Source organism: Haemaphysalis longicornis, unplaced genomic scaffold (genome assembly GCF_048455015.1).
Source record: "Haemaphysalis longicornis isolate Haplotype H1 unplaced genomic scaffold, Haemaphysalis longicornis Haplotype H1 scaffold_1, whole genome shotgun sequence".
NCBI classification, from domain to species: Eukaryota; Metazoa; Arthropoda; class Arachnida; order Ixodida; family Ixodidae; genus Haemaphysalis; species Haemaphysalis longicornis.
In genome coordinates, this window is record NW_027526203.1 from 258,391,573 (window position 1) to 258,405,626 (window position 14,054).

The 14,054-nt window shown below is 50.6% G+C and overlaps 1 long non-coding RNA gene across 1 annotated transcript; it reads left to right on the forward strand.

Annotated features, from left to right (window-relative positions):
* The first annotated feature begins 7,225 nt into the window (after positions 1-7,225).
* On the forward strand, positions 7,226-9,277 carry LOC144169455 (uncharacterized). Its single transcript, XR_013322448.1, has 3 exons — positions 7,226-7,746; positions 8,551-8,719; positions 9,168-9,277. It is a non-coding gene; the product is annotated as an uncharacterized LOC144169455 (long non-coding RNA).
* The last annotated feature ends 4,777 nt before the right edge of the window (positions 9,278-14,054 follow it).

Sequence of the window (14,054 nt, forward strand, 5' to 3'; positions counted from 1 at the left end):
AGGCGGCCCGCATGCACAGCGTTTGGGCAGCTGACAGGGGGCCAAAAAGCTGCGGTCTCCATCGCCGTCCATCCATCATGTAGCAGCGCGAAAAACAGCATCCCCGAGGCACGGCGTGAAGTGTTCCCCAATATAGTCGCGGCCCAGCAGCGATCTCTGCGTCGGTGCTACAGACCGGACGCACGCGTTTTAAGATTCCTGCACGCAGGCCGCAGGAAGAGGCATCCGAAAGGAGGGGGGCTGTTCCTTTGTCGCACCACGTCCCGCTGTTTCCTATTTTCGCTGCATGGGGCGCGTGTTGTGGCTCAAGAGCCGTATACGGGCTGGGCGGCTCGGCCGGGTCTATGGACGGGGCGACGCATAATCTTCCGCCGCCTGTGGCGATGGCCGAACGCGAAATCCCCCGGCATCCTTGTCCTCTCCAGATATTCGAAAAAGGGCCACTTTGGGAGCAATATGTTTGACACGGGAGACGCAGCAGGGGGCAACAATTACTTCGTCGCGAGTTTTACTTTGTGGATGCCGGCAGAGCGGGCACAGTTTTGGAGTCGAGCGATGCAGGCGCGGTGCGAGCGTGACTCAACCGCTATGGACACTCACCGACGTTATGCGCACTTGTGGATGTGGATGAGGGCCTTCACCGCACTGCTCGGGTGTACTTAGCGTGCAAAAGAACAGCACATACCCATTCGATGCCGCCGCACTGTGCGGCCGGGAACTTGTTTGTGGGCTCAGTTGGAAACTACCGCGACAGCAGACGAATTCGGCTATTTCTCAGGCATTTTGTTAACTGCTGTATTTACGGTATTCAAGCGCTTAGGTATTTATTCCTTTATTTATTTGCAAATACTTTACAGGGAGAATTGAGGGACGGGGATTAGAAACTCGGTAGGCCAATAACAAATGGGAACAGAGAAACAGTTAATGTAAAACATACGCACAAAATAATAATAAAAGGTTACTATGAACGTGTTACATACCAGCAGAATTGCACCAAATCCACAAAAATGATGGTAAAGACATTCAGCGTTAATGGTTGTTTTCGATGAGTCGGTGAGGGCTTGAATTAAGGTAATAGCGGGGGAGTGTATTCGTACAAACTCGCATGCACACACAGACGCACGCACATACACACTGTAATTGCACCATACTATTTCTGAGTGTTCATCCAGCCTCCTATTATGATCATGACGATAACGACTCAATGGAAATACGTACGAGTAAACAATTTCTGGCTTGCAGTCAGGCAGGCGTACGCATTCATTAGCATAAAAAACTACAACAGAGCAATGCAACACATAAATAGACGAAGTTCCCTGTCATCGTGCGGGGAGTTAAAAGTTACCGTAGCCTGGATTGGTAGAGAGGCAGCATCGTTGAACGCCAAGTTCGAGCTGCGCTGTTAGTAGTCAGTGAATCGAGAAAAGGGTGCGTTTTTACCCGACAAACAGGGTTATGCTTTCACGAAGTGGGCAATAACAAGTAGCTCGTTGGTTTTTGATAGCCGATACAAATGCTCTGCAATCGCAAAGACGAAAACACAAATACCCAGAACCAGACTGCCATTTTACGCGGGAACATAAAAGTGGTCCGGTGAGCGAAGTTGACCATTACCAGATCGAACGAGGGACTGGGGAGCAGATCGAATAGGAGGTTGCCTGATTTTCTTTGCATGGACGGCAACGACAAGGACATGAAAAGGGCCGGAGAACGTACCACTACCAACTTCGCTGTAAAACAGAACTACAGTATATATAATAAAGTTAAAACTTGTTTGGTAGTTTTTATCACTTCGGTAAACACATACGCGCCCCAAATTGTCTCTGTATTTCAGGGAGGGCGGATATCTGGAGCGGTATGAATGCCCACGTGTCCGAGCCGTGTGAAGTACGTCATACCGGGGTCCCTTCCCGGCACGCAGCTAGCCGTGGGCCACCACGCATGGCTGATGGCAACATCCGCCGAAGTGTTATCTGGGAAAGCTGCGCCGTCCGCTGCGGCTAACCACGCGCCGTTGGCCTGGCGGAGGCATTAGAAGACGGCCATGCGTTCTCGAGAGCCGTCATTCATCACCGTGGTCATCGCGGCGCCGTCGTCACCAAGGTGGCGGTGCTCGGGGCTCCCCGATATCTTTTGACGAGGGGCCTGAGTCTGGCCCTCCGCAACGTCGAATCTCACGCTGGCTGCCTCTTCTTTCACCGTCCCTCGTGGGCGAAGATGGCGTCGGCTCATCACTTCTTGCTCGTGGCTTTGGCAGACCCTCGTGCGCGGAGGACGACCGGCAGAGGAACTTGTCTCATCGCCAGCCATGCACGAAGCCTCTCGGTCAATTCGGCCGCTCCGGGGAGGCTCCCGAGGAGGCTGCCACAGCAACGCCCTCTTCCTTTCGCTCCCCGCGCGGAGGGGACAACCCGGGGTTCCCGTGCAGACAATGGTTACCGCCGCCGCGCGAGCGGAGAGATATTACCGAGGAGATGTTCCAAGACTGGAAGCCGCCTCCCAAGGACAAAATAAGAAGATCCGGGGGAGGAAGAGGGGGAAGAGGGAGGAATATCTCGGAGTCGCGATGCTAGTCTCTGGCGGTCATTTTGAGCTGGCTCTTTTTTCCCTCCTCTGCCCGTATTTTGGCGTTGCTCTGCTTTTTTGTTGCTTCCTGGGCTCTTTCGTCTACGATCCTGCCAGCGGGGGAAAGGGCACAACGGGACCGATCGTCATTTGTGTGTGTGTGCCGTTGGCAGACTATTATAGCGCGCGCAGGGGTTCCGGGACGGAGAGAAATGGAAATCATAAGACGAATGCGAGGAAGGAAGGGAAGACCCAGGATGGCGTCTCCGCCCCGTGCCGCTTTTTACTGCGGCGCCGTTTCGAAAGAAAAAAAAAAGAGGGAATATTCGAGAAAGATTACACAGTATCAGAACTTCTCCCCTGCATGCGGCTGAGTCACGGGTATTCATGCCTTTTCCGCTTCCTACGGTTTCCGACTTTGTTCGAGGCTTGCGTTGTTTTGTCTTTTCGTCGCGCGACTTCCTGGTATGAGATGCAACATTATTTGGGATTCCCTTTGCATACGACGGTGCACTCATAGGCGCCCTACAACGCTCAGTGGCGAGTTTGCTTCAGGAAGCGGTCATCCTCCTTGCCTTCCGCTCTTGCAAATCAAATCCATGAGCGCGCAATCTATAACATGCCCTCAAGATGTTGCACTTTGAACAACTCTGGTAATGTGAGAGAGTTCGGGCAATTGTTTGTTTGCCTGGAAACTATATCGTCTCGGCTAACTGCGCTAACAACAAATATAATTTTCTACCGATATTCCGCTCGCAATGCACACATGCATATTGTTACAGTGTGTGCTGGCTGAGTATGCCAGTGTTACGTGCTAATGGACTAGGTAGGAAGTGGCATTTTCCCACTTTATGTGTTCACAAGTCAAATGTCATACCGATGAACAACTCATTCAAAACTGCGCCTTTTCTTTCTCGAAACAAGCGTGCTTGAGTGCACTACTGGTGGTTATCATGTGGTCCAAAAAAATATTTCCGTTTTTCTTTAAGTGCCGAAGATACACCTGGGCTATGAGGTGCGCCGTAGTGGAGGGCTACGAATGAATGAGACCGCCTAGGGATCTTTAACGTGCGCTGAAATATCAACAAACGCGCATTTTTCTTTATTTTGCCGTGTCCATCAGTAAGCGACCGCCATGACCGCGATCCAACTCACGCCCGGGTGCTCCGCAGCACAACGCCTCACACGCACGATATACCGCAGTGGGAGTCGCGTGGTCTAGGACATGCGCGCACGCTGGCAATGAGATGAAACGTACCTCGAAAAGGGATTGGCCAAGTAGCTAGAAATGGTCATCTCCCCTTCTGGCGCTTTTCTGCCACCAGGCTACGAGAAGACGAACCAACCCAAGAAGCCTATGGCCAGAAAGATATATGGATGTTGATGGTGGTCGACGACGCCAATCTTATAGCTTAAGCGCAGCATTAGCTACGAGATTGCGCGAGATTGGCCAAGGAGCTAGAAATGGTTAATGTATGCCACAAGTGACCTTTCACGCCAGTACCAGCACTGACAGTGCGATAATGCCAACTCGACCACAGTGTCATCACCATCAGCACTAGCTGTGAGGTGACGCGTGTGCACCCCAGGAATCGGCCAAGAAGCAATAATTGGCCCCCAGACCATCTGGAAATGAGATCTTCGAAAGGAGAACCGACTCAAGAAGATTAAATGCACTAAAGACCACTAAAATTGAGCCGTACATACTCCGTGCTCCCCAGGCTTTGTCAGCATTATGAAGCTACCTTCGAATTTAGCTTGCGCACCGACACTGTATGAAACGTTCTAGCATGAGTGCAACCAAAAGTGAGTTGCTCTTTTTCGCTAGAGCCCCGTCCCTGCACGCGACGAAGGCTGCAGCTGTTACCCAAAACACTCGTTCCATCTGAAAGGAAATAAACAAACAAGTGAAAATCGTTACGACACCCGGCAATTCGATGTACAAGCTATTGGGATCGCGGAATAAATGTCCAAAGAAGAGAGATAAAAAGGGAGATAACGGGATAACGCCAGGCCGCGGGGGACGCGAAAAAGGAAAGGAGGTACGCATGTTCGCACGTCTCACCAAATGGGTAATAAACAACCGCACCGACAGCCTTCCATCAAATCGAGTAGAGAGCGGCGGTTTCAGTGAAATACACGAACGAAGCGAAACAAGAGGAGGGGGATGAGAGCGCGGCCCTTATGGAGAACGACGTTCCCGCGCCGCCCAAGATCCATTAGGAAAAGGTTTAATACAAGGGGAGGAGAGAGCGCGCGTGCACCGGCGGTACAAAATCGATCGGCGGAATTGCAACCTAGCGTTTGCAGAAATTGCCCCGCCAGGCGAACTGGCGTCTCAGTCTGGCGCTGCCCATGTATACACGGCCGGACTAATGGAAGCCTGCGGTGGTAGTAACCGTGCGGCGGCGATGTGTTTTGCCGCACGGGCGAAGCGACCGCCGGCGCGGCAGCACGCCGGTTCGCTCTTTCGGCAGGCCGCTCTCAGCGCAAACGCGCACCTGGGCACGTAAGATGTCGTGAAAGGTGTTTGCGTCCCTTTGCGCTAAGATTAAGATTTAAAGGCATCGCAGTACAGGTCTAAGTGGGACTAAACTCCTCAGAGCAGATTTGAGCCCGAATCTGTCATATCTGAAGTGCGAGAATTCACGGTGCTTAACGTAAAGTATTCGGGTCTTTGGTGGGCGCCACCAGGTCGCAGAATTGAAACTTTTCACAGTGGGACCCGCCGGCGCAAATCAGGTGGGATGGTACGCAAACACAGTAAGGTCCAGCTTTAGAATGCTGGAACGAAGCACGTATTGGTTCCCAATTCAGTGTTTATAGTAGAGTGCACCGAGAAGGCACATTCATCGCGGCACAAAGGACCGCAACAGCGTCAGGCAAATGAACTTCCCGGCGTGGGCTGTCAGAATCGTGGCCTTAGTCAGAACTGGTCGAGCGTAGCGGTTCGCACCTAGAATTTTGCTTCGTTTTAGACACAACGTGCGTATTCCAATTAAGTGATTCCCGTGCCGCTTTGTACTCACTGAAGCATTTTTAAAGTTGGTCGACACGTTCCACACCGACAATGATTACCCGCCGTGCTGAGCTGCTGGGCCCGAGAACGCGGGTTTAATACTGGCCGAGGCGGCCCCCATATTTGATAATCGAGGCGAAAAATGAAAAACAAAAAAGGAGGTCCCGGAGGTGCTCTAAATGAATTCATGTGTAGCCTTTTATTGCACCACGTCTCATGGCCCAGGTTTAACTTCGGCGCGTAAAACCTTGAATCAGATTTAATGAAGCGAACTTTTATCGGATGTAACCTTCACACAGAGGCCCTTTCTTGTGTGGGATCGCACGGGGTTTCATTAAATGGATAAAGTGAGTAAAGCATTTAGAAATCTCGGTGATGAAGTTTGCATGAATAAAAAATTGTCCGCGTGTCTGCTGACACGGCGGAAGACGATAGTCGTCTGCCACCCCTGCGACGCAAATGCCTCTGTTCTCTTTCCCGCTCACCTTCTCCTCCCGTCTTGCTTCTCCCACAAAAACACGGCGGAGTTTTTTTTTTTTTTTTTTTTATGGAGCGTTTATTTTGCCGGTGAGCATAGATGAGGGGTATGAGTTGATGATGAGGAAAGTTGATTAGATGAACGTGAAAATGTTCTTCTCAAGTCAATTAATTTTACCGCGTTCCACTGCCCACGCGCCGTCTACTGGAACCTTTCGTTACTCTTGGACTTTCTTGTAGTGCCGCTAATAGGGTCGCGTACGAGCGCTATTTACTTTTTATTATTTTTTATTTTTTTCAGGGGGGGGGGGTTATGTCATTGTTTTCAACGGTTGTTCTTTCGTTTGCTATCAGAAGAATCAAGCAGCCGCGGATTTTAATTAAAAGAACACTGCAAATATCACTTATGTATTGATATTTTGTCTCAGATATGCCTAATGTTTTCTTTTTGCGCAACAATGTTGACAAGTATGAACATTGCCGCCAGACTTGGTAGCTTGGACATGTTTTGTTTATATAAACGTCTCGTTCAAGAATTATTTCACCTTCTGGCTGGGCGGCTGAATCGAGGGACAGACAGACACAGACGGACAGACACACATACAGGCCAAATTTTTCCCATTTAAGTGGCCCAAGAGAGACCATCATCTTTAATAGTGAGCTCGACGGCGAGGTTCCTGTTACTTTTGTTAATTTCCTCTTGCAGCTGCGCGTGTCACACAAGCAAAACTAAAGGAAAGTTAATGCAGTTTCAAACCGAGGACTGTTCACGTTAGAGCCTCCACATGCGAAAGTGGATGGATTTTGCAGCGACCACGCAGTTGCGTATCAGAACTCGGTCAATATTGCTTTTAATAAATTTTATCTGACTGCTATTTCGTGTTCATCGCACCGACGCTACACTTCGACGATGAGGTGAGCCATAGGGGAAGGCCATCGATTAATTAAGACTACTTGCTGTTCTTTGCAACCACGGTGGATAAAGGACTTCTATCACAAAGTGTTTCCTTCTTTGCGGGATATTGATTTGGTAATCGAGAAGCTCAAGGATAAACGCCTTGCAAACGGTAAATGTCGAGGTTTGAACTACGCAAGCAAACAATGCAAGTTTAGGATTTTGCCGCTACACTGTAAAAACTGGCCGTCACTTTTACGGCCAAGTGACCGTGATTTTTTACAGGGAGTCGACGTAAATGGTGAAGACTGTTGTTTCGCCGTCAACTCGGTGGGAGAGGGGATAGAACAAGGAGCGAAAGGAAACAAACAAACTGATTTCGGTAATACAGCACTCTGATTGGCCGCCCCAGGCGGCTCTCGCAGTCGCCGGTGGGGCCTTCTGCTTTTTTTCTTGTTCGACGCCGGATTGTCGAAGAACGCTTCCTTTTGTAGGGGACCCTTCCGAGCGGCACCGCTGCCTGTTGCGGGGGGAGTGGGGGCCTTTCCAGGGACGCTTCCTTTGTCTCCCGTCGCGGTGGCCGCCGCAGTCCGCGCGATCGGGGAAGGAGGAAGGAAGGGACATTTTCTTCTGTTTTCGGAAAGCGTCTGGGTTGGCCTCCTTTCCCGTGTCGGGGGCTCACACATACTTCTTTGAAACTGCGACGGAGCAAACGTCTCTTTTCTGGTCTCCTTCAGCAAGCAGCCATGCGCACGGAGCTGCAGCAACAGAGCAAGTGCATCTGATAGCGGTAAGTGAACGATTTACCGCATCAAGAGATTTTTCCTCGCAAAAAAAATAATAATAAATAAAATCTGCGAACGCAATAATTGTGAAGCAAGTTCAAGTGTGCAGAGTATATTGGCTCGAATACTATGAGGACCGTCGTGTCAGAAACTGGAACCGTGTTTCTGCATCTGTAGCTTGAACAGGGCAGCACGCTCGTCGGTGCGAGCGGTCGGCGAGGGATAACTGCGCCGTGAGAACGATGACCACCACCGCGCCGGCCGCTGCACGGCCTGGAGCTTTTACTTTTTCTAGCCCTTTTAATTGCCCCCAAACAGGAAACGCGTTTGCGTTTTGATGAATTTTGTCTCCAACTGACACAGTTTCGAAATGTCGACATGGGAAGAAATGGGCGGGAATAGACAGCGGCTGATTTCGGCACCGCAGTAGGCGGGCGTTTCGTTAAGTGCACAACGCGTATGTATTGTTTTAATATAATTTTGCGCGAAACAACGCTTTTGATCGTGCCCGCGCACCCTCCGAAACTCGGTAATAAGCAATGACTTGTCGCTTGTTCCGAAAGTTGGGGTGGGGAAGGGTAGGGGGGCTGTCGACTCTTTCATCGGGTCGTGCAAAGGGCAGAAAGCGAGCAGACTAACGACTGCTTAAACTTGACGGGCCAAGAGCTTCTGGACACATGTAAACTCTGCGCGTCTTTTTTTCTCGTGCGTCGCCTTCTTGTGCAAAGTACGCATAACTGTTACTCGCGATCGTTGCATCGCTCGTTCAACTGCGACGGTGCAAGTGCAGTAATTTTGTCGCCATGCAGGCTCGAAGATGGGTGGACTCCAGCGGGCCTTCATAGCAGTAGACGGACACTACAGCATCACCACAACAATACTGTGAAGCAGGAAGTGTCACCCGTCATCGTGGATTCTTCATGTTCAACGTTTGTTACCGACACGGCCACCCTCACTCTGACGATTGAGTTTGCAAAGGTAAATGAGTGTGGAACAACTTCATCTCGATAACGGTTAAAGTTTTATTAACTTTCTCATAGCTGCGGCCACGTACTAAAGAAAGCTACTGTGACTTTCTGGCAGCTTCCTTTGTTCTGTGGTTACACAGCGCGACGTGGCTTATTGAAATGTGGTTTTTATTTTTTATCTTTTTACGCTAGTTTTATGCACATACTACGTATACCAAACTTTTCCCATTTAACTTTTGCACAGCTAGTATTCTTGAAAAGTCGCTGTCTTCCTAAAGCTAATGGAAAAGATGCTGTTTCGATTGGGTTAACACAGTATTGTCATATTTGTTTGCATTGTCCACCACCTGTTTTTGTGTAGGTTGATCCCTTTTTGTTGTCTATTATATGCAATTTTGTCCAAATACCATTAATGTCAGGTTCCACCTAATCACAATACCAATTGTTCTATTTTTCAGGTGCTGTGGTCCATGGTTTTTCAGAAAATCAACAAGAAAACCACAAGTCTGCTGTGCATTCCTGCATCCATTCTGCTATGTACCATTCTGCAGCAATAAATACGTGAGCACGGAAGCTAATCGTCGTAGCATCTTTTATCAGTTACTGCCCACAGAATGTGAAAATTGGGCAGTTCAGCCGAAGACTACAATTTACTTACATTTGACGTCTAAATGACGGTCTGCTGTGAAACACTCAGGCCGTCACATTGACGGGCCATATTGACAAGGACACGTCAAAATGACATAATGAAAAAACGTCAGCCCGTCATTTTGACGACAAATTTGTATTTCAGGATGACAAGTAAGACGTCAAAATGACTAAAAACGCCATCATTTGGTATTGACGACCACCCGTCAATTTGACAGCCAACCGCTTGGAAATAGAGCTGCCAGAACTTTTCCGTCATTTTGACCAAATTTTTTTTACAGTGTAGTCACGGCAGTCGTTATTCTAGAACCCGATATTACGAGAGCAAGCAGTTACCAATGTAAAAACGCCCACTTGCTAACAATAGAATGACACGTAGGAATTAAATGCTGAGCGAGAACTATTCTCGGGCGAATAATCTCTGGGGAAGACAGTAAACACTCATTTCAGCACAGTACTCGAAAAAATGACGCTACACAAGTGGCCTGGGTATGCGGTTTCAGTGACGCTGTACACATTGTGCTCTGACAAAGACCTCGACAAAACACACAGCCCTAGTCGCTCGGTTACGCGCAAAAGGTTGGCAAGTGAACGTGCCCCGGTTTTCTCCGGGCGATCAGAAAGGCACGCGCGACGTCGGCGCAGCCCCTGCGCTCTTCCGAGCCCCATTGTGAAATGGGGGTCGCGTCTCCTCCCCGGTCCCGGGCCTCGCTGTGCTCCCGACGTCGTCATAACACTGGGGGACGACGCCTCGCTTCGGCGACGCCTCACTCTTTCTCTGGCGGCGTCGGAAAATTAACGGATCGCAACCGCCCGGCGCTTTGCGCGCTTTTGGCGCAGCCGGGCTCCGAAGAGGCCCGTGCCGGCACGGGCTAATTGTCGGGGCTCGGAGATCGGCAGATGTGGGAAAACGCATTAGATCGAGCACCCGCATGGCCGCTCCGCGAAGGCTGTTATGCCCCCACCAGTCATAACACGACGGCCTGCGCTGTGGCGCCTGCGCCCTGGGGTCGACTCCGGGCAGCCAAGTTACGCATAATGCGCCCGGAAAGTGGCCAGCTAAACCGTGATGCAAACGTTCCCACTTTCACCTCTGGATGATGCGTCGTTTTGGAAGGCCTGAACGCGGCCCGAATCCCCCGAAACTTGTAAAGATTTACAAGTTTTAAAAAACTGAAGTCTTACATTACAGTATACGTTCGTGCTATCATACATGCAGGAATTGCGAAGTCTTAATGTTTCCCCGTCTTTCACCGCCTTGCAGGGCGACCTTCATTCCAGTTGTAGGCCGGTCGCTGCGTTTACGTTTTTGACGAGTACAGAAATCTCCCCTATTTCGCGCTTGTATACAGCATTAAAAACAGAAGCAAGCCAGAAGGCGAATACGCCGTTATATTCGACGCCTAGCGCAACAAATGAGATGAAAATATACCGCGGAAAGACGTCAGGAGTGTGCAGGGCGCATGCATGCACTACAGGGCAGACGGCTGCGTTGCACAAGACAGCACGCCAGATGTAGCGAAAAGATGTACTTTTCTAGCCACATGCCGTAATAACGAGTTAGTCCACTGACACCTTCTCAGAAGGCAAGACATTACCCCTGGCCTCTTTTTGCATTTATGTCGCTGTTATGTGGTCGAAGCTTCTTGACTTTTTCTAACCAAACGTTTGCCCAGGGAAAAACTACGTCTTGGTTCTTAAGGAAGTACTGAGTTGCCATTTACTGTGTCATTTACTAAATCACTCAAGCAAGGCTCTTGTGGATGTCCAAAGTGAATCTACGCGGTGAAATGACAGCAGTAAGCAACACGCACGTCTCCTTCAAAATTTGCCTGCAGTGACATCAATTTTGGAGAAACCGGCAGCGTTTATAACTAAAATCATCTCAAACTAGCAGAGAGCTTTACGGCGTGATCACTGCCCTCTTGGCGACAGAAAATTTTGCTCCAAACTAAACCCGAAATAATTACTATTCACGCCTTTTAACCTCGTCTGCTTGGCCATTAGTTTGGTGGCATGCAAAGATAACGCCTCCAATGAGCGTTATCTAAATGTTGTAGAGAAGGATAGGTGAGAGAAAACGGGAAGCTGAGAAGTGGACATCCTCCCGGCGGCTTCAGTTGTTTGCTCTTCTACCCAGCGCTATCTATATACATGACAGCGCATGTGGCTCCGATGGGGAAGTAGTCCTGGCGAGTTGACAGGCGTCGCTCCTTCGGGGGCCGAAATGAGAGCCGCAATGTTACCACTTCCTCGTTGCTCCAATTAAAAGTGCACGCACGGTGTACAGCTCGGGCCTACCCTCTTCGCGCGCAGAGCGTCAAGGGAGGCGAGACACGGGAGGCATCCGGCGGCTCGGACCCCGAGGCGGCATTTGTCTGGCGGGGCCTGAAAATAGACCCCCGCGGAGCGTGTCTAATTGGACGTCGGCTTCGCGCCCCCAACGCGAAGCGACTCGAGACCGTAGCCGGGGAACAGTGCGCCTCTTTCTCGGAGAAGATATTTTGCGCCGGGGCACTGCTGAATCACATCTGCTGCCTGAGAAGCGCCGCCGATTCCTCGAAAAAATAATGAAAGAAAAAGCTGGCTCGAAAGAAACGACTGAAGAACGGCAAAAGAAGACCTTTCTTGTGTGCCGCCTCCTTCGCGACGCTTACACTGGTTCGAACGTCTTCTCTGTGGATGCGGGCGGCGGAGGTGGCAACAAGAAAGTTTCCTTGCAGCAGACGGGGGGAAACCCCCGGAGGAACTTGCGCAAGTTTGCCTGTGGAAAGGGCCTGATACGTGGGGCTTGCGTGGGAAAATAGGACCTCCGGGTTCTTGAAATTATCTTTTCGCACATTTAAGCCGAATATTTATTGCCTCATTGTGTCGGTTAAGTGAGCGTTGAAAGGACACATGCTAGATCGATTTTTCTGCCCGTAAGCAATGGAACATGCATACGAGTGAAAGGGCAGGAGCCTTCGGGGCGACGAAGAGTAGGCCGCCAGAAGCAGAGTAGGTCACAAGTTTTCTTGGCTCTTGAGAAGTCGTTCACAATGCGGCTCCGCTGTGCCAGCTACAAATGCGTGCTATCAGTTTCTTCGGCTGCCCATCGGCCGATTACTCCTTTCGCTGTCCTGTCGGCGATGCGCGTCATCGGCCGCGATCCTCGGCACGCGCCGCCGACCGCTGGCCCTCCGTACCCAAAGTGGCCGCTCCCATTCCGGCGTGGTTGGCGCACGATGCGGGCAGGCCCGAGGCGCGGCGCTTTTCGAGTAGGGCGCTCCTTTGTTGGCGGTGGTGCCTGTCGTCGTCGTTCGAAACAGCGCGGCTCGGGCGATACCGCGGCGCTGATCACGAACATCCGGAGGGACGGTCGCTTCCGCCGCCTGCCTCGGCGGTCTCCTCCCTCAAAGGGGGCAGCCGTCGTCTACGCAGAAGGCGCGTCGTGTGCCGTTGCACCACTGGCATGTCTGTTTGGACGCGCTTACTCACATCCTGAGCTCTCATTGAGCCCGAAACTCACCGCGCACTCAGCCCGAGCGAGTTTTCCTCTCCTTATTTTGTCGCTCTTTCTCGCTGGGAACAGACGCTGCCGCGGGTTGAACGTCCGAGTGCACATTGGGCGTGCACTATATGCAGATGACGCCGGCCTCACACCGAAAGACGTCGAGCCAGCGTGCGGCTCAGGCAGCTCGTAGCGGCTGTCGTTAAAATGCGCTCGTCACCCAAGACTTGATGCAGAGGCTGATGAAAATCGCGGTTTCCGGTCCCAGGAGCGCGGCTGTTCGCGATTTTAACTTACTATTTCGGTTGTTAGACTTCCACTGAGTGATCTGCGCCTGTGGTGGTAACGGAGCACACTGATATTTTCATCTCGTGCTTGCCTTGACGACCCATGGGAGAATATGGGGGGGGGGGGGGGGGGGGGGGGAAGTTAAATAGATACTCACAGAAGTACTCATGAGAAACATTTGTAGCCCATAGAACTTCGAGCTTATCACACAGCTGCTTATACAGAGACTGCGGTTCTGAACGGACATACAGACTGCGAACCATTAATTGATTGGTGGACGGACCATTCAAAACCGCCGGTGATGAAGACGTTAATGAAAACGTTCAGGGAAAAAGACCTATCGAATTCTGGGACGTTTCTGACTCTGGCATCTTCCTCTCCGACTGCCATCAGGAAAAGGCGGCAAAACAGTCATGACTACTGAGTTTTTAAAGCGAAGCTTTCTATTCCTCACTGATGACGTTCGATGTCGCGCCACAACTCACTACAGGAAAGCCAACTTTACACAATTGGTCTCGCAAAACGATGATGATAAGCGAAGGCACATCAAGTGCCTGAACAAAAAAAAAAAAAAAAAAACGCTTCCTGTGGTAGGAAACGAACCTGTGCCCCTCGTGTTATGAAGGCAACGCCTATCCGATTGCGCCGGTCCGACACGATCGAAGCAGTTTGGATTTTGGGTTTTGAATCGGTTGCAGGGCAGAAAGCTTTGCGTTCGAACCACCTTTTTCTTAAGAAAGGGGCTTTGATTTTTTAACAGCCCAAGGCAGCGCTACTTCGCGAAAGCGCTGTTTGAGCACCTTTTTACAGCGAAGCTGTCTATGGGGAACGTTTCGTGCATTTTTGTTGCGTGTGTTCAAAACTCGTGTTGCGAATTCGATTGGAAATAATTTCAGTTTACTCGCAAGTTTATGTCGCA